Raw genomic sequence first — 20,000 nt, forward strand, 5'->3', positions numbered from 1 at the left:
ATACACAACATAAAATTTGTTTATGAACTTTTAGTAAAGTTGACTTCACAGCGCTTCTAGCTGAAGAGAAGTAAAGATCTCATTTTATTTTGAATTAATCTTTTTGTGTTTACCTTCTTGAAGGAGAATCTTTAGATGGGAACTTATTCCTTCCATGAATAAAACGATGAAGGAAATTTGGAAAGTTGTCGCTAACAGAGGTAAAATGCGAGTACTTCTAGTGAGTTAACAGATAAAAAGTACTGTACCGATTATGAAAAATGAGGAAATTATACCCAACTAAATTGGTATTAGTCAATTGAATTATTATTATTATTATTATTTATTATTATTATTATTATTATTATTATTATTATTATTATTATGAAGTGACCGAACAATAGTGAATAAATTGTGGAACAGGGACAAATTGATGAAAATAAGAAAAAGATAGTGAGAAACTGATACCCAGACCAATTAGAACACTTCGCCAAGCAGTGGAATTAAATTTACGAAATATAAGTTTTTTTCAAACAGGGTTGGTACCTAAGGAAACATAGACAATCGATTACTGATCCGACTGTTAATGATTTTTTCCGTAATAAGAAAGAGATTTTATTTCCTGAAACTGATAAATTTACAACCATACACACACATACACACACACAAACACACACACACACACACACAAACATATATATTATATATATATATATATATGTATAGATAGATAGAGAGATAGATAGTTAAATAGAAAGGGCCAAGCTGCAGAAGCTAGGGCCACTCTTTCTTGGCTGGTTTGCCAGATTTGGGGCAACAGTGATAAAAGATAGAAATATATTGCATCTAGATGATGACATTAGAAGGAGATGAGGAACTATTGAATACTAAAAATGGGAAAGAGAAGCTGGGAGCACAAGTCGTGGAGGGGCCAGTGATGGTGATATAGATTTTAGAAGTAAAGCGGGCATTGAGTAGAATGAAGAATGGTAAAGCACTGTACCTATCAAGGCAACAAATTGAAATGGTCAATATACGAACAACAAAGCGGGAAGAATGGATGCTGGATTCATTGAGAGCAATATAGGAAGAAGAAAAAGTACCTTAAAACTTAGATGAGAGTCTTATGGTATCTATATTTGAGCAGAAAGGTGACATCATGGAATTAGGAACTAAAGGGGAATTAAATTATCAGAATATGGTTTGAAAGTGTTAGAGAGGGTATTAGATGAAAGATTAAAATTTACTGTAAAGATTGGGAAACACCAGTATATATTCATGAGTGACTAAGGGACAGTGGATGCAGTATTATAATATGCCAGTTACACGAAAAGATAATAAAAATGATAATAAAAAATAATAAAAAGGTGATTTTCCTCACTTTAAAAGCACATCATTACCATAAATGATAAGGGCCTTATCGTGTATAGAAGACTTTATGACCCTTTATGACCTTTTTGTTAGATCCGAGACAAAGACGCTGGATTTTCAATCTTTGAATACAATGTGATTCGTCCTTTTATGAATATTTTGCCAAAGTAGTGGGATTTTTATTCTTTATTTCTTTCTTTTTTTTCTGTTATATATATATATATATATATATGTATATATATATATATATATATATGTATATAGTATATATATATATATATACATGTATATATATATATATATATATATAAATATATACATGTATAATATATATTATATATATTTGTATATATATATATATATATATATTTTATATATATATATATATATATATTCATACATTATATATATTATATATATTTTGTATATATATATATATATATATATTTATAAATATATATGTATATATATATATATATATATATACAGCCGAACAGGTGTGGGTTCGAATCTCCACCCCGGCCAGAAGCTGTTACCATAAACTGAATTCCAAGTCGATATAAATTCCCAAGATAGAATTCGGTATTAAATGCCATTCGTGGCTGATATTTACACACACATACACACATACACACACACACACACACACACATATATATATATATATATATATGTGTGTGTGTGTGTGTGTGTGTATGTGTGTGTGTATACACACACACACACACACACACATATATATATATATATATATAGTGTGTGTGTGTCTTTTGTTAAGAAAAATATATATATGATGAGGTGGGTAAACTCATATCTTTTATTTCTCTCTGTCTGCAAACCACGACAGTCGTGTAAATGCCAGAAACTACATTAAATTGAGTTATTGTTATAATTGCATATACATAATTCCTTTTGACTGGGATATCAAACAATGGAATGTAAGGCAAAGTTGTTTTTATCTCTACCTAATGATTGCAATATTATCGATACGCAGAGTGATATAGTGATATATTTAGGTTTTGCATTCAACTATATGTGAAAGAGAGAGAGAGAGAGAGAGAGAGAGAGAGAGAGAGAGAGAGAGAGAGAGAGAGTTGAAAATTATCCTTTTATATTTGAATAGTATATTATATAAAATCTACTGAAGTCTTATTGAGTACACTACTTTTTATAAGGGCTAAGGTTTGAATCCTTGGCCCTGGCAAAAATATTGATCATTAAAGGAATTTCCGTATTATTTGTGATCAAGTAACAGACCGAATTTCATATTAAAAGGTATTTTTTACTTTTCTGAGAAAATGAAAATATCGAGTGTTAGTGAGAAAATTTTCCATGTGTGCTCGTGCACGTAACGAAATAATTACTTGTGTAGTATAATTAGAAAAAAATTGGCTTGTCTATAGAAAGATATGTATATCATTCAATGGATTCCTCAGGAGTTAAAGATTATACAGTTTTTTTCATCACTCATTCAAATTTTTAGTCCGTCTTTTGCGTAATAAAGAATAGGCCATAAGGAATTGACATTTAATCTGTCAAAGAAGAAATAAAGGGAAATAATTGTAAGGAAGTATTTTATCAGCAAATGTGCATTAAAAGTAAGCCCATTTCAAATGGTTAATCTAACCATCGAAGAAATTCTAGTTAGTCATATGTGTATGCATTTGATGTGAATAAAACTGGCCTCATCTCTTTGAATAGAATGTGTTGAAAAAAGTTTAAAATCATGAGAGGCAATCGTCCGTCAAACCTGCTACCTAAGAACTATACCGTTAGTACATATATTAACATCAATAATTAACGAGCACTTTTTTATCTCCTTTGGCTGTTTGCAATCCGATGAAGATGAACGCTCACTGTCAGCAAATCGTTTCACTGAATGTCTTAAAACACGTAAAATTTGCATCTGTCAGATAGCATATGAAAGAGAAAAAGGTGGAGCTTTTAATAAGAAATCTTTGAAATTTTAAAGATATTTGTTAATACTAACTTGAAGAATAAGAAAATGTTGACTCTTAATGCGTAAATGAAAGATGACATATCAATGACGGCGAGTTGCTGATTTATATAAAAGTGTATTGTACAGAGATGGAACTGGAACTACTACAGAAAATGTTAATGGTTAAGTTAAGGGTCCAATAAACAGATCAATCAAAAACACTGTCAAATCAAAAGTTATTCTCTGTTTTATAGCTGGAGATCTGTATAAAAGACCAAGTACAAGAGTTTAATGAGAGCTGAATGATAATTTTACTCCTATTATTGTTGTACAGTAGTTTTGCATTGGATATTTATAATATATAGGCTTCTCATCTCTAATATTAAGCTCATACTTATGATGAATTTCCTTTTATTTAGTTAATTACACCAAGAGCAGTAGAGGTCTATAGCACAACATTTATTGGGTCAGTGAAATATTTCCATGTTAATCAAGATCATTATATAGTATATAGTGCAAATGTTTATGTACTGACTAACACTTTGCTTATTACAAGAAAACCAGCAAACTGAAGACAAACCTTAAACAATAGTGATTACATAAATACTCTTCACTCTCTTTAATTTGTATGCAATACTTCAGCATACTACATAAAAATGAGCAATCGAGTCCAACTTGTTATCTTCATGTGAAGAATGGCAAAATTTGTTTCTGTTCAAACCTTGGAAAATGTGATAACTTTATATATTTCTTGGTATGAGACCCTCCTTCAAACAGGTGGAGTTGAGTACTATGGCTGCATCGGCAGAATTAAATTTCTTGTCCAATTCTCGATTCTACGGACAATTCTCTTTTCAGGGTTACTACATTCAGCTAGCAAGGTGGCGAAGGTCATCAGGTGGGTGAAAGATACAAATCAGGTTAAGGCTGATGTAATTAATACCAGCACAAGTAATACTCGAAATTACAACAGTAAAGTCAGGAGTGGAGTGCTACGCATTTCGGAACTGCTTGCTCCGTCTTCAGGCGAGAAGTGAGGCTCTGCTGGATCTGGGTCCTTATATATTCCCTGCTCTGGTTCGTAGAGAGGGGCCTCTAATTTTGATTGGTCGATTGGAGGTTATAGGAGCTCGGGTAGCAGATGTACGACGAGCATCCCAGGCTGAGAGGTAAAGAGGAATTCTGAATCTTGATTGGTCAAGACGCGCGCTGAGCCAGCCGTAAAGTCAGGCAGTCTCCTCTCTCGCTCAGTGGACTGGGCTGAGAGAGGTATCCGATTTCCCTGATTGGCTGAGATGAGCGCCGAGACGGGATCGAAGTCAGGCAAGCCCATTCTTACGCTCAAAATATATGTTCATTTAAAATAACAACATGTTACAAACTCACGATTCAGCTATCATGGTGCTGATGGGTTACTTCAAGTCTACGAACAGATTCCTGAATTCGACAGGAATATTGTACGGAGATTTGTAATAAACTTTATCTCTCTTGATAGCTCAGTTGGTTGAGTCAGGCAGCCCATTCCTACGTTCAGCAGACTGAATTCCGGACCATGTTCGCCGCCAAAATCGGCATTCTGCATGCGATTTCTCCATTTGGTGGGGGTGGTCAGGATCGGGGTTGTCATAGTTCTGGGGGTCTTGTTCTAGATTTCTAGCGTTGGTACGTCGACAGGATGATAGGAGGAACATCTCTTGGGTCCTGTTTCAACGCTGGTTTCTCGTTCTGGATTAACAGAGCTTCCAATATTCGTAGGCGCCTGCTGTCAGGGGCGCTGCCGATAATTTTAGTATTGGCGAGGATGTTTGCCCGGCTAATTTGGGTGTTATATCGCTGTAGAGCATTATTTCTATAACACCTTGCTGAACACGGTACGAAATCCTCTTTGAAGTTTCATAGTAGTCATACCTATGGTATTTGCCGGGCATCATACATTTGTCTTCTTCAGAGGATCGTTCTCAGGAGGGGCTGGATTATTTCTCATGATCAAGCTGCGGGTTTTTCAATCTGGTGATAGATGATGAGTTGTACTTTCGTGCTCTCATCAGTGGGTGACAGGTTGTTAGTCATGATGTCTTTAATGGCCTTCTCATCCCACTGATATTCTGCGTGCATGAGGCCTTTGTAGTAGAAGCTTGATGTCTCTAGATCCGTTGTTGGAGTTTTCGGGATTATCTCTAGTGCTGTCGGACTCCTGGCTGGCGCTGTCGGACCCTTCCACCGGAAGAGGACCCATACCACTTATCTATAGCTGTCTCACTCCACGCTGGACTTGCTTGTTGCTGTAGCCGTTGTTTGATGAGGACCTGTGCAGCCCTTTCCAGCTCCTTGTGGGTGTCAGTCCATGACAAGCATTGTGAAAAGGCCCTACGTACAAAGGCCTTTGTGGTCGAGGCCCTGTAGCAGGCAGGACATTCACTTTCGCCATTTAAACACATCCCGAGATTTGTGGGCTTAGTGTAGACGGTGGTCTGGAATCCCTCGTGTGGTGGAAGAAATCAAGCCATCAAGGAACGGGAGGACTGTTGTCGATGCTGTTCTCAAGGGTGAAGTGGAGGACGCTGTTGTCCTCAAAGGTCCTCCTTAGGTTCTCGATGGCTTGGGTGAAGTAGCTTTGACGAAAGTGTCGTCAATATAACGGAAATAAGCGAGGGAGCAATCGAGTTGGAAAGAATACCCTCTCCTCTACTTCTCCATGGAGAAGTTAGCAAAGAGTACGCCCAAGGGTGAGCCCATTGCCACGCCATCTTTTGCAGAGTACATTGTGCTCACGATGAGTAGTAAAGGGGGCCCTCTTAGTGCAGATGGCAAGGAGGGTCCGAAGAGCTTGCTCTGGGATATTCAATTCGGGAGTCATCTCGTCCCTGTAGACTCTATCGGCGATAAAGTCGATGGTTTCATCAACAGGGACATTAGTGAACAAAGATTCGATGTCCATCGATGCTATGACCCCCCCCGCCGGCGGACGTCCTTGATCCTCTCTATGAATTTGGCAGAGGAGGCCACACAGTGGTGGTTGGTGACATATGGCGTCAAAATCGTGTTCAGTTTCTTGGCCAGCTGGTATGCAGGCGTAGGGCATTGGCTGATAATAGGTCGAAATAGGTTGCCTTGCTTGTGGGTTTTAACATTGCCGTAGAGGTAATCTTGATGGTGCAATTGCCTCCCTCTTGATGTCTTCAACAGAGTTGCTTGTGAGGCATTCAAATTTGGTCAGGTCGGCGAGGATAGCATCCAATTTCTCGTGGTACTCGTGGGTGTTGATGAGTGAAAAGGCAGCTGTCCTTGTCGGCCAGCGGACGCTAACATAAGCTACATGTTTGAGCTATTTAGCAGTAGCTCTCATCTCCTTAGAAACGATGCCACTGCTGTATCTGACCCTATCAGTAAGGTCCTCGGCAAGCAGGAGCGGCTGAAGGGCGTCAGTCGTCCAGAGGGCACCACGTTCTTGGAGGTTGAGGATGAAATCTAGGAGTAATTCCATCTCTAGGCGCTTGTCAGTTGGCCTCAGTCGGGTGATGAAGTGGCAGTTGAGGCCCATCTTGAGGATTTGCTCCTGTGCTGGCGTAGGGACGTAGCTTAATTTATTCCTGGCGGACCTCTGGGATCCGCAGCTTTCCGCCAATAAGGGTGACCAGCTTCCTCAAGATGGTCCTCCTCCTCTTCTTCAAGTCCCTCTCCTTAAGGACTTGTAGGGCATGGATGATGTTGTTGGGGTAGCTCAGGCCACCTCCAAGGTCCTCTTCATGGTTAGTGTTGTCGATATCAGGTCGTCGATCATCATGGGTGTCGTCATCAGGGGCGTCCTCGTCCTCGGGGTCGCTGTCAACCTCAAGGGGGACGTCAGTAGCCAGCTGGGCTTCTCTTTCATCCCTCAAGCTGGCACATTCATCATCAAGGCGGACCCGAAGGGCATAGAGTTCGTCCTTCAGGGCCTTCTTTTTGCTGGAGTAGGCGTTGGAGAAGGTTTCTTCAGTAGGATTGGGTCCCGGGATCGTTCAAGGCCGACGGATATAAATAGTTCATTCTGAACAATGCTAGCAAAAATAAAAATTGCAAAAGAATTCAACGGTCTACATTTATCGTCTCCTAATTTCTTCTCTGATTCTTTTATCCAGTGGTTTGAACATCTATTATGATCAGCTCGTTTTACAAAAATATAAAGCTCATTGTAAAGGTTAATCAATAAAATGAATCAAAAGAAATTCAGCAGTCTCCATTTCGTCCTTATTTTGAAAGTAAGTGAAGGTAATTCCGGCGTCTTCTATTAGGAAACCTGCGTTTTTTCAAGGCGAAAGCCGCATGGGGGAAGGGGGGGGGGAGGCTGTTCTTCTCTTTATATATTCTAACCTCATAAACTTCAAGCTAAAGTGATCTTCTTCTTGTCTGGGAAAAAAATAATGTTTGCTCTACGTGTTGCAAAACGAATGCTGAATAATGAGGACACAGGGAGAGAGAAGAGAGAGAGAGAGAGAGAGAGAGAGAAGAGAGAGAGAGAGAGAGAGAGAGAGAGAGAGAGAGAGAGAGAGAGTATACGAAGAAATCACGGATAGATTTGGCTGAGAGCAGAACTATGTATTGATAATTAACAGTATTTGCTTAAGGGTGATGCCAATTAAATGCAAATTAATGAGAGAGAGAGAGAGAGAGGAGGAGAGAGAGAGAGAGAGAGGGAGATGAGAGAGAGAGAGAGAGAGTGAGAGATGTGAAAATTACACTGTTAGCTCAACTGATTGTATATATACATATTAAAAAGTATTTACTTAAAATAAGAGAGAGGAGAGAGAGAGAGAGAGAGAGAGAGAGAGAGAGAGAGAGGAGAGGAGAGAGAGAGAGGATGAGAGAGAGAGAGAGAGAGAGAGAGGATTGGCAGAAGATATATTAGTATAAAATAAGTAACTAAATATTTTCTACATTTTATTTTCATGATGATGAAAGGAGTAGTTAATTTACCTCTATTATGGACAAATATTTTCTAAGAACTTCAAGGAATTTGAAATTGGAAAATTTTACTGAGATTTTCCAATATAATACTTACAATATGATAGAGTTATAGGAAGACTGAATAATTAATATGTCTATGATTGGATATGTCTCTTTATGGCATGTAAGTTATCTTTATATGCACTAATCGTATTCATTTGAAATTAAAAGGTTTCGCTCCAACAAAAAGGGAATTCACTCAATCGGGAGATCATGTTTGATGTTTAATCTTTATCCATCTTTAAATCCCAAATCTCCTATCTCTCTCTCTCTCTCTCTCTCTCTCTCTCTCTCTCTCTCTCTCTCTCTCCTCTCTCTCTCTCTCTCCTCCCCTTTCCCTTTTCTCATGTGGTCTCGAAGTTAGTATTAAAGAATATTTTCCCCAAAGGCAATTAACGGTTTAACATGATGGCTTAGAAATGGGAGAAAAACGAAACTTTACTCGCACCAATTACCCAACACATCAACATTTTTCTAAATCCCTCTCGTTACGAGTCGAATTACAGCTTCCGCTATAACCCAGCTACAAAATGTTAAAGTTTGCTTATAATTAGGGAAGGTGCCACTTTTCCCATTACAACCGTCTGTCTTTACTCCTAGATCGCTTGAAATACATTAAAATATTGCAGCACCGCGGAGTTATAGAGTTTCAGTATAGCCCCGCTATAAAGGATTGAGATTTTACCCTTGATTAGCGGCTGTGCCATGTCTCCCCTATCTGAAAGTAGTCTTTAGAAGCAGTTTGTCTGATATGCAGTGAAATGTGGCATCACTGCAGTAGCATAACAACTAAGGGTTGAGGAGATTTCTCTAAGGCTATAGTCTATTTCAAGTTTTTTTTAATATTTAACCCTAGTTCGCATAATAAATTTAAATCTATGGTTATGCCGTAAACAAAAAAGAAATAAATAAGCTACATATATCCACCATTGTTGTTTTTCCTGAAAGGCGAAGTATATGATAGCAGCTTTAAACTCCTCTAGTCCAAACCCTTTGTTGCTAAACTATAGCAACATAAAAGAATATTGTAAAATACTCCCCAAAACCAATTCTCATCCTCCCAAATGCCATATTAGCGCATGAAATCTTTATATCTAAGTTATTTAGAGAATACTTAACAATAACGGCAATATAAGATAAGGTAGACATATCACGTCACTGATATCTAGATTATTTTTCAGGGCAGACGAGGCCAAAGTGCAGGTCCAAGAGGGACAAAGAATGTCCTTCCTATCTTTTTTTTTCACATTTTGGCCTCATAATTATCGTTAAATGTCATGAAATTCTTATTTTTTGGAATAATTAAATGGATCCATGTAAATGAAAAATTATCTGTAACCAGAGAGAGGAATCTTATGTAGTAATGTCTGGCAAGTCAAAGGACTCAACAGGTCTCTAGCGGTAATGACATATGCTTATTCTCCCTGTCATTATCTGTTCTTTAAATAGAAAAAATATAAAGCATTAAAGTAATTCTTTCGCTTAGTTAGTTAGATTTTTTTTTTCAGATATCCGTTCATCATTAAAGAAATTCACACTGATTTGAATAGGGCTAACTTAACGTAGTGAAAAGGCTTGCATATTGTCTTGATTATCAAAGCTGTACTAGACAGGTGGTTTTGCTCAAACTCAGCAATTGGCAGAGATCAGCTTAGTGATGGAAATGGCCAAATCCCAGACATAACCAAGGACATGTCTGAGGCATCTCTCACGCACTGATTAGAAATGGCTGCATTTTCCCGTTAGAGCCATTGGGCTAATAGCAGCTTGCTTTTCCAACAAGAGTTTTGGCTAGACTTGTAATAATAATAATAATAATAATAATAATAATAATAATAATAATAATAATAATAATAATAATAATAATAATAATAAATAATAATATAATAATAATAATAATAATAATAATATTTTTTCTGTTATAAATTATATGACATGGTGAGATGGAGAAATTTCAGTTGAAAATTCCTTCAAAAACTTGGTCCCTTACGTCTGTTTAAACACATCTGATAGATTAACCCTCGAGATCATTTCTCCCTTACCCTTCTGAAAGAACATCTATGAATAGTAAAGCAGATTTTTTTTCCTTTTTTTAACATTTGCAAGGCGAACTCTTTGTTTGCCTGATATTAACATTTATATGAAATTTGTGTACTTATTCATTTTACAATATCATCAACTTGCTGGAAAATTTTCTTTTGTGAAACACCAGATTAAATTGAAAAACTTCTATTACATTTCTTCTTCTTTTTGGGTGAGAACGAAAAGGGTATAGCTAAATATCCGGATCTTTCAGCTCTAGGTATGTAAACAACAGCAGTATAAATAATAATAATAATAATAATAATAATAATAATAATAATAATAATAATAATAATAATAATAATAATAATAATAATAAATAGTGATGACTTTAACTAAAACTGGGTGAATAGTTTCCTCTAAATTTCTCAACACTTGTTATCAATTGAGCAAGGGCAGCATTTTTATTGCAGGAAATGGACATATTCACAGAACATTCTGTAAAACTGGTGAAATACATTTATTTTATGTTTACTTTCTCTCCTTTTCGAGACATTTTTAATAAAGTTTACAGAATGTAAATTGATCTTCAGCTGAATATTTCATACAAATATTGGACCTATGTCTGTAAATTCTGGAATATAGAGTTTGTGCTCTCTCTCTCTCTCTCTCTCTCTCTCTTCTCTCTCTCTCTCTCTCTCTCTCTCTCTCTCTCTCTCTCTCCTCTCTCTCTCTCTCTCTCTATGTAAAAATATATATATATATATATATATATATATATTATATATATATATATATATATATATATATATATATATATATATATATATATATATATATATATATATATATATATATATTCAAATAAACATTATATTTTTGATACATCAATAACTAGATTCTCTTAACGCCTTCGGGATCAGGGCCCCAGGCGATATCACGTAAATACAATAGCTTTTGACCGGCAGGGATTCGAACCATGGTCTAGGATACTTGTATGAATAGTGACATACACTTGGCGTTGGAGGCTATTGTCTTATTATGATTTCACCTGGGGCTATGATCACGAAGTCGTTAAGAGAATTCAGACATTAATGTATCAAAAATATATGACATATTTTGAATATGAAAAATAGGTCTAAATGTGCGAAATTTTTCATATATATATATATATATATAATATATATATATATATATATATATATATATATATATATATATATATATATATATATATATATATATATATATATATATATATATATATATATATATATATATATATAATATATATATATATATAATATATATATATATATATATTATATAATATATATATATATATATATATATATGTATATATATATATATATATATATATATATATATATATATATATATATATATATATATATATATATATATATATATATATATATATATATATATATATGTGTGTGTGTGTGGTGTGTGCGTGTGTGTGTGTGTGTGTATCATTAATATGATAAACTTCATAATAAATAAGGATATATTTGATTAAAAAATTTTGATGTGGGTTGGAGCGAGTTGTTACTTATTGCGCTTCTGGAATATCTTTTGTCTTACCTATATCTCAATGTCACACGGTTAGCAGGCGAACTGCCGAAAATTTGGCTGCCACTCTGGTACTGCCTATTGTGTCGAGTGGTGGTTGCTGGCGGTGGCAAGTGATATTCCTGTGGATGTAGAGACAAGAATGAAATCCGTGACATAGAGCCCAGCAGGTGATGGAATATTGTGTTTGGCAATCTTCTACTGGGGTTCAAGGCCTGTTATAGTGAGGCCATTGAAATGAGTTTATTACAGTGAATTTTGATTTTATAAGTTATTTCATTTGGATTTGCCCCTTATTGGTAATTGGATTATCTGTATATATAGAGTAATGATTAAAGATATAAATGCATTTAATTTGACGCCGAGTGCTTTAGTCGCTACAGTGCCATGATTTACACTGGTATTTATTTACATTGCTTTAAAAATAGTTATTTTTTTAGAAATATACATATCAATATAGATTGTTCATGTACATTACTTGAAGGGTTGTATCAAGGAATTTTTTTTTTTTATAATTAAATAAGGATAATCAGGGAAAAATTCAAAAATTTTATATAGCCAGTTAGATTTTATTATTGTTTATTACATGGAATATGTATTTCAGGCTGAAACCTATGATTGGCAATAAAAACTGTTACTACTTATGGTCCATCTTTGAATATCCCAGTACATTTCAACTTCAACCGGCCATGGTGTGTGCAAGAGGAACTCGTCGCCCTGAAGAGGAAGAGGGCAATCAGCAAAGGGAAGTTCACCAGGAGGGTAACTATGAGCAATGAAGGAATCAATCGAGGTGATGATTTATTATTGTTAACGAAGAAGTATGAGGAAATGGTTGAAGCCTTTAAATGCTTAGACTATCAAAATGATGATCTGATACATTTTATATGTGAAAACGACGATAGCTGAGCAGATAGTAATTTAGAAGAAGCCCATCAGTATATTCTATATAGTGAAAGATTAAAATATGAAGTTAGTGCAAAAAATATTCAAAGGTTTCCAGGATGTAAAGGCAATAGATTAATATAAGGTTAAAATAAAGAAATTTGAACTACCAATGTTCGCAAGTAATTTTGGGAAAACTATCCAATTTTTTAAAGAAGATTATGAGAATTTAGTTAAGAGTATATATGGCACTGATCCATATGCTCTCAAAATGTGTCTAGGTGGAGAAGCATTTCAAGCAGTGAAGGGGCTCAGAGGGGTAATTATGATGAAATGATTCAACGTTTCGATGATAAATTTGGGAATTCAAGAATGATTGTAGACTTAGTGGTTGGTTGAACTTATATCTCTAAAGAAAATTTATGATAATGATACCAAAGGATTTATTAAAATGGTTGATCGGGCTGAGCAATGTTGGCCTTGATTTAAAAAAGGTAAATATCTCTGATGAACTTAATTGTTCAAACGTTGTCATCCATATAAAAAAGGTTTTACCTTCACTTCAAAAGAGAGAATGGGTAATTAAAGCAGATGAGGTATCAGTAACTAGCAATCCGTTTCCTGAGTTGTTGAAGTTCTTACAGAAGGAGAGAAAATTTTTGGATTATATTAATTCTAATATTAGGAGTAGCGGTTGTGATGATAAGGCAACAGTCCATCCTGTTGACAGCAGAGTTGAGAATGAATCGGAATTGATAAAATAAGGAATTTGAATCTTGTATTGTTAACTTGACAGAAATGGTGAAAGGTATTAAACCTGGGCAGATAGTAAGGGGATAGGATGCATGTTGCAAAATTCCTTTGGTCATGATATAAAAAAAATAATATAAATTTAATGGTTGTGGTGGCAAAGAAAGATTTGAGATTATAAAGGGTAATGGAATGTGTTTTAGGTGTCTAAGGGGATATCATCCTGTTCGTAGCTGCGATGTTGGTACATTGTGTGATGTTATCATTGAAGGTAAAGGGCCATGCAATCGTAATCATCATCTACTGTTGCATTCCGATAGAGTAGAAAATAGTATTCACAAAGCGATATCAGAAAAGGGATTTGTAGTGTTGTTGAATATCATTATGGTGAATAGTAAGAACATTCCTGTTAATGTACTGTGGGATCCGGGAGCGGGATATTTCATTTATAACAAATGAAATGCCTAAGAAATTGGGTTTAAGTGGAAAGCATATAAATTTATCCACGATCGAAGTGGGCAATGGGGTTGAATATCACTCAAGCAACGAATATGGTGTACTACTAATTGATGAATCTGGTAAGGTTTGGAATGTGAATGCTGTTGGTATTAATGAAATAACAGCCAAAATAAAGAAAGTATACTTATCCAGGGTATCTGAACATTTTGAGGGAATATCAAACTTAGAGCTGAGGCCCACATGTGGAAATTCATATGCTTATTGGTGCTAATTATTGTGAAATATTGCCAATGGTTGTTCAGACAAATAAGGGTCTCCAGTTGCTAGGAAATCAGTTTAGGTTCAGCATACTTGGTAGACATGATGAAATTATCAATCAAGTTATACTAGTAATCATGTGTTTTTGAGAATTCATAAACTTTCAAGTTCAGTAAATTCTAATGAAATCAATATTGAGCCAACAGAAAATCTAAAGGATCAGTTAAATAAATTTTTTTGCCATAGAAGAAATGGGAATAAGGTGAAATCCACAATGTATTAAATGTATGTGCAGACGTTGTCCTAGACCTAATTATATAAGTTTGAAATAAGAAAAAAAAAAACAAATTGATTGAGGAAGGATTAACGTATGGCGAGAAACAGAAATGCTGGTTTGTAAGGTATCCTTGGATAAGAGATCCAAGTCAATTGAAAAATAACATAAAGGTAGCAAATGCCAGGTTAAGAACTGCAGAGTATAGATTAAGGAAGCATGGGATATGAGTATGAATGAAATATCAGAAAGAGATTGGAGATATGGTTAGAAGGGGAGTAGCTAGGAAATTAACTAATAAGGAGATTCAAAAATACAACAGCCCCATTCACTACATTCATCATCATGAGGTGTTGAAGCCAGAATCTAGTGCACCCCAGTGCGCATTGTCTTCAATTCTTCAGCATCTTATATGGGACAGAGGTTATATGATTTTTGGGCTAAGGGGCTTGATATTTTGAACAGTTTGATTTGAGTGTTGTGTAGATTTAGGCAAGTTAACATAGCCATAATGGGTGACATAGCAAAGATGTACCATACTGTAAAACTCAGCACACTAGATGAACATACACATAGATTTGTATGGAGGGACTTTGATGATAGTAAGCCACCTGATCAGTATGTTCTTACCACATTAACATTTGGAGATAGGCCCAGTGGTACTATAGCTATGTTAGCTTTGAGACATACAGTAGAACAAATACATATACACCTATAAATACGCGCATGCACAGGCGCACACATGAACTGCATATATATATATATAATATATATATATATATATATATATATATATATATATATATATATATATATATATATATATATATATGTGTGTGTGTGTGTGTGTGTGTGTGTGTGTATACATATATATCTGGGTTTGTGTGTTTTTATGTATGATCGTGTGGATTTTTGTGTGTATGTATGTGTTTCTGTATGTAGGACGAATATTTACGTACCCTCCAAGTACCGTCTTCTGAACATAAAAAGAAAAAAAAATATAAACCAAATGCGTCATTTAACACAGCTTTAGATAATTAACCACTTTCCGATTAGTGTAAATCTCTCTCTCTCTCTCTCTCTCTCTCTCTCTCTCTCTCTCTCTCTCTCTCTTTCTCTCTCCTCTCTCTCTCTCTCTCTCTCTCTCTCTCTCTCTCTCTCTCTCTCTCTCTCTCATATCCAGAGGTGTGACATTAACAAGGAAACTGAGAGCTGTCTTCTGAGGGATCATTGCACCCTCTTCAGATCCTACGTTTATGTCCTTTAGCGCGTCGAGGATCACTTTCATGAAGCGGTAATTAAGTTTTAATGACTGCCTCGTACTAGGGATGCCATTCAGCAATTTCCATTTACATATATTGATTTTGGATTCTCCTTTTAACCGTATTATATTACTGTTATTCAAATCATCATATAGACATATATGTTTAATAGCTCTATTACCTTCACAATTCATTATATTAGTTTTTCATTTTATTTCGCATTTTTTTAAAAATACGTTGTTATCATCATTATATAACGACTGTTGTTCTATTATTGCATTTTTTTTGTTTGGTTCATGATGGTATTATCATTGTTATTTTTCTTATTTTAGATATTTTTTGACTGACAGAATAATATTTCTTCGAATGTGGCCCCTTTACTTTATTATTATTATTATTATTATTATTATTATTATTATTATTATTATTATTATTATTATCATTATTATTATTATTATTACTATTATTATTATTATTATTATTATTATTATTATTATTATTATTATTATTATTATTATTATTATTATTATGTTAAGATGTGGACTTGATTAAATTTTGAAAGTGCTTGGTTAAAGGCCAGGTCAAGGTTGAGCAAAAGGTCGAGAAATTAGATGCCATGTTGTAGGTCATAATTTTACTTATAGAGTAGGGGAACCTTTAGGGAATAATTGTTATGTTGAAATGTGGACTTGATTCATTTTTTAAATTCCTAGGTTAAAGATCAAGGTCAAGGATGGGCTAAAGGTCGTGAAATAAGCTGCCATGGTAGTGGTCTGTGCTCTACTGAGTGCCCCTCTAGTTATTATTTATGTTTTTGTTCTTCTTCTTCTTCTTCTTCTTCTTCTTCTTCTTCTTCTTCTTCTTCTTCTTCTTCTTCTTCTTCTTCTTCTTCTTCTTCTTCTTATTATTATTATTATTATTATTATTATTATTATTATTATTATTATTATTATTATTTCAAGAATAACCTTTCTAGACGGGACCTTATTAGACTGGAATTTCCTTAAATGCAACCTCTTAACTCATAATACACAATCGCAAAATTATTAATTCTATCCTGCTCCCCAACCTATGATCATTCAAGTGACCTTATTCACCAACCCCACTTGATCGATTGTCGAATGAAACAATACGAAGAAGTGCACTGACCTTGATTGACCCAGAATTGATTTTTGCTAAATAAAACAATAACAGAAACAACCAACGAACCTCGAATGAGCGAAGACACCGCCATCTCTCTTGCAGAGTAGAGCTCTGTACCGCTTCCCAACGCCGCAAATCTCAGCTTCGTTGTTGAGGGATAGACCGTTGTTGTTGTTTTTGTTGTTTATGACCATTCCCATGCTGACGTCCCCCTTTTCGTCGATAACGTCCAGCAGGCAAGAGGACCAAGGGCCCGTCGGCATCGTGTAGAAGTTGTGGCAAGGACAAGGCGTGTGCTCCTGTAGGGTTATGTTCTTGCAGGCGGGTATTTTGTGGCTGCCGTCTGAAATTTTTAAAATTTCGTGGGGAACAATTTACTTAGTCTGTGGTTACTGGTGGTAAATAGTAATTATTGAATATGACGATTGCTGTCTCAATTCCTTTCTGAATCATGACTCTCTAGAGGTGATAGATCAAGAAAAAGATAGACTATTCATATTAATGTTTAAATACTATTTTTCTGCTGCCATTGCAGGTAGAAAAATTTACTGATAATATTGTTTTTAACCGAAATTCCCTTAATTTTTATGGGTAAATACATGATTGTAACAGTTACATTTGCTGTATAAAGGAATTTCTGGCTCTACTATTATTAGATATGCTTTTATACCTCTAAAATCAATTAAAGCAATTTTAAACATAAACCAATTCCAAAGGAACAACGTGTCATAAAATATAACGTTCTTATGTTTATAAAAGAAAAAACAATAAAATTTATGATAATAATAAGAAAGTGAATAAAAAACCTTATTGATAAAATATACCAGAATATTACTGTGTAAACTTTCAAAATTAAGAATATAACAATGTGTTTCACTTTACTCTCATCGAGTGCATCTTAAACTAATTATATTGATGGTTGATAAAATTCTTAGTTTACGCACCAGGAAAATTTTATGTCGTTTTTTTACAGGCTATGAATCAGTCCCACAACCCGTGATACTCCCTTGATTTACATCCCATGATACAGTCCAGTAGTTTACAGGCCAGGAAACCATCTTACAGATTACAAGCTGTTGTTGAAATCATTATTTAAATGGCTACTCTCAAATATTATTATGTGTGGTGCTCTGAGCCCCGAAAACAATTACAAATACTCCATTCTATCCAAAAAATCTTGAAAATAGCTTACCCAAAAGTTCACGGCTTTAGTAAGATGTGTGGCTACATTGAGCTGGACAGGGCACCCCAGGAGACCAAGAGGAGGTAACACAGTTATTATGACACCATACCTGGCACTCTTTGCTACTAGATGGCACTGGTGTGTCACTCATGAGACAGAAGCTAGACTCGACTGACATTCCCATGGTGTCAATGCATTCGACATCTAAAAGGAAAGGTTATTTAGAATCTATCTATCTATCAATTTATCTATATATCAATCTATCTCTATTTATATATCATTTCTTCTCATAGTAAGCCATCCAATCGAATGAATTCACAAAATACCAAACTTCTAACCCGATGCCCTGTTCCACAAGATAAGCCCATGGCCAAAATACAGGAAGACCATTTTCCCGTCTTCCAATGATGTCTTGTACAGGTTACAGGGGCGTTTCCTCTTCTAAGGCTGGGCATAGTTTACTGCCCTCCGAGGGCGACATCAGGATTCTTCTCCATCGACGCTGCACAGACGATATCAGCACGCCATCTGTATTCAAAAGTGGGAATCAGATGATTATTTATTGTTGCATGAAAGTTTATTAGAATTTAAGTCATTGAGACTTAAACGCGAAAGTAGCATATATTAGTTAATGAAGCTATTGATTAAGGAAAACAAACAATTCATTAACGGCTTCTAAAGTAAGAATAAAGTAATCTGAGTGCCATCTCCGAGTATAGGAATTAATTCTCATAAACAAGATAAATATCATTGTCCTCATGAATAAGGGAAATCAATAGTATGTTAGTATCCTGGGCGTATCATTCAAATTAAAGTAATTAGAAAAGGGAATTAAGAAAGCTAGTTATATTACACATTTGAAGTTAAAACCTAAGACTATATATATATATATATATATATATATATATATATATATATATATATATATATATATATATATATATATATATATATATATATATATATATATATATATATATGTATATATATATATATATATATATATATATATATATATATATATATATATATATATATATATATGTGTGTGTGTGTGTGTGTGTGTGTGTGTGAGTGTGTGTGCGTATATATATATATATATATATATATATATATATATATATATATATATATATATATATATATATATATGCGTGTGTGTTTGTTTGTGTGTATGTGTGTGTGTCCCCCAAGTAACAATGCAGAGATGTTTGCTAAAGTGTGAATAAAAGTAAAGTTAATAGAAAAATCAGTACTCACCTATAGGGCAGGGGTCAAGCATGGCGACCACTCGCTCCAAGATGTAACTGTGCAGTCAGTGCCACAAGAGATTTTGCACTCCCTTTCCAGGCTGGGTTTTTTGAGTCCACGACATCTGCACGTACAAATATTCATGGATATTAATCATATAAATAATACTGATAATAATGATAATGATAACAATAATAATAGTTTTTCCAAAATTAGGACTCAGATATACAAGGACAACCGTCACACAGAAAATTCTACTATGAGTATAATTAGTAGTAAAGAAATATATTAGTAAAATAAAGATACATAATAAAAAAAATTACTGTGAACATTGTGATGAATTGTTATAAGAATTATGATGGACAATGTTAAAAAACTTTTATTTATATGTTTAAAATGTGAATTTTTTTATATTTTTTATTCAAAGACTTATTTTGGATCGCAGGAACCTATATCTAATTTAAAAAGAATGTTATGTACCCTTTCCTTTAGGTCATTATTTATTTACTATTTTGGAGAGCTGTCTTATGTCCAATACCTAAGTAGGAAATGGTTGATAATAGCAATTGGAAGAAAATAAAATTAAAATTAGGAGAACAATATTTTTAGGATGTCAATCCTTAGTCTACTTAATCGTAGATCCATTTATGG

The sequence above is a fragment of the Palaemon carinicauda genome, chromosome 17 (assembly GCF_036898095.1).
Source record: "Palaemon carinicauda isolate YSFRI2023 chromosome 17, ASM3689809v2, whole genome shotgun sequence".
NCBI classification, from domain to species: domain Eukaryota; kingdom Metazoa; phylum Arthropoda; class Malacostraca; order Decapoda; family Palaemonidae; genus Palaemon; species Palaemon carinicauda.